Below are 2,397 nucleotides of genomic sequence, written 5' to 3'. Positions count from 1 at the left end.
TCCCGTCACGCGCGTGGGCTGGCAGGCTTTCCGGCCCGTGGCCCGGCGCACGTGCCAGCGGGTTCCCGCCCTCCGACTCCAGAAGATTTTGGCTCAGGCGGCGTGCTTGACCAAGGCCGGCTCCCAGCTGCCGGCTTGTCACAATAGGAAGCTGTTCGAGCTTCTCGAACCCCACTCCACCTCGAAGCCCAATCAGCTTCGGGGACTACTGTCGGAGTAAGTGGCCACGGGTAGCCTAACCGACTACCCCTGGCTCTTCAGAAAATTTATCAGGCCTTTGGGCCTTCAAGCACTCCAAGCATTTGGGCCGCCTTCCCCGGCCGGCTACCACTGAAGCCGACTCCCGGAAGGCAACCCAGCCTCACCGACTCCAAGAAGCCGGCCAAGAAGGACGCGACTCCTAGAAGCCGGCTAAGACCACAACCACTCCTACATAACGACGACGTGACGGGGTGTGGCCACAGTGCGGCCCACGACCCCCGAAGCCCGAGGCGGGCACGGCTACAGGAGGCCGTACGGGAGGGATGTCTCCCGTGCGGCCCGGCACTGTAGCCACGCTAGCCTCGACGTCATCCACGACCTGCTCCCGTACGGCCCAAGGACCGCGGGCCCCTTCAGCCAGAGAGAGGCGTGAAGGCGGCCCGGCTTTTCCTAGTCGGCCGGGAGCATAGCCGGCCTCCAGAAGCCGGCTACTCCCTTCCTCGAAGCAGGAGCCCCATTAAGGAGACAAGACGAGGTGAGGCTACAGTGATAGCCCCCAAGGCGGCCCACTGTAGCCACGCTCACCTCGACCAAGCCCTCATCATCAGAGGCGCGGCTACAGTAAGCAGCCGCCGACAAAGCCCTAGGCGGTGGGGCCGGCCTGTCGACCAAGTAGCCGGCAGCCGGCGGGACTCACCAGCCGGCGGAGAAGCCGGTGAGCATAGACACTGACGGCTGGGACCCGTTCCCAGTCGGATTACCATTGTACCCCCGGGGGGTAAGCCTATATAAACCCCCCGTTGGCTACTGGTTCTCTCGGAAGCATAGTTCGCACCTCTGCATGTTTGGCTTCCAAGCATAGCACACGCACACACACATAGATAGAGAGAAGCAAGAGCTAGCCTTGTTCTTCTTCTCCCTTGACCCCAACAGCTCTAGGAGTGATTGTAGCTACCCTTTATCGATCTAGTGATCATGCGGAGACCCCGTAGAGCAGGACTAGGGGTGTTATCTCCTCGGAGAGCCCCGAACCTGGGTAAGATTCGCCGGCGTGCATGTCTTCGCCTCATCCCGTTTCCAGGCACCGACGACATTTTATTGGCTCCCACAATGATAAGCCTTCCCTTGGCATATGTCGCACCAACCACCCGACACGGTTATCAGCGATATCGATGCTTTCCATCTGTGGGCCCGCTTGGTCCATCACTACTTTTTGCCTGACAACGAGGGAGGTTAATTTGACTTACGAGGGGATTAATTTTTTTGCTTGTAATACGGTATATATATAGGTCATGCTCTGGGATGACATGCATGATACAGTTTGAGCACACACACATGCATGTGTACACATGAATCCCTCCCATCGAGTCGAAGTGACTAGTACAATGACACGTCATGAACCGATCTTGCTCTGTGTGGGGAGTGTACGATTTTTGACGCACGCGCCACATCAATGTTGTGAAATGGTATTCAAACATGCATGCACGCATCACCTCCATACATATGCATGTAGTGGTTGCCTTCGAATGGTACACTCCCTCGCGTGGTTATCGGCGACAAGCCTATATATTCGTGGGAAGGCGTGGACATCCATGATCACCTTGACCGACAACAAGATAGGTTACCATGGCAGATTCTTCATTTGGTTCGTGTTATCGTAGTATAGGTCATGGTGAGATTCAGACCTAATTAAGTTTGAGCGCATATACTATGCACGCATGCATGCATGAATCCCCGTTGTTGGCTTGAAGTGTGGTGTAACATACATATGCATCGTCAACCTAACCCTCACTCAATGTGGGGATTTCTAGTTCGAAATCATGGTGCCACATCAAAGTTGTTCCATTGTGTACTCAAAACACACCTCTCCATACATATGTTTGGGCCACATGCATGCAGTGGTTGTCTTCGAGGACTAGCTACTTGTGTGATTGTTGGCGAGCTAGCCCATCTCCGGGGTCGCATGGATGGCCATCACTTTGACCAACAACAAGAGAGAGGTTGTACGACCAAGGTGGATTATTCTTGGTCCATTTTACGATCCATCTTGGTGAGATATGCCTCTCTGGCCCACCGACTGAAAGTGCGTGTGTGGGGGGGGCTGCTACTTCGCACTTTGCTAGGTGAGCCTCGGTTGGGGGGGCATGCATTCATAGCTTAGAATTCCCTTCGTGCCGAGACGAGGGGGGCTGCTAG

Source organism: Triticum aestivum, chromosome 7D (assembly GCF_018294505.1).
Source record: "Triticum aestivum cultivar Chinese Spring chromosome 7D, IWGSC CS RefSeq v2.1, whole genome shotgun sequence".
Lineage (NCBI taxonomy): Eukaryota > Viridiplantae > Streptophyta > Magnoliopsida > Poales > Poaceae > Triticum > Triticum aestivum.
This window is presented reverse-complemented; position numbering follows the sequence as displayed.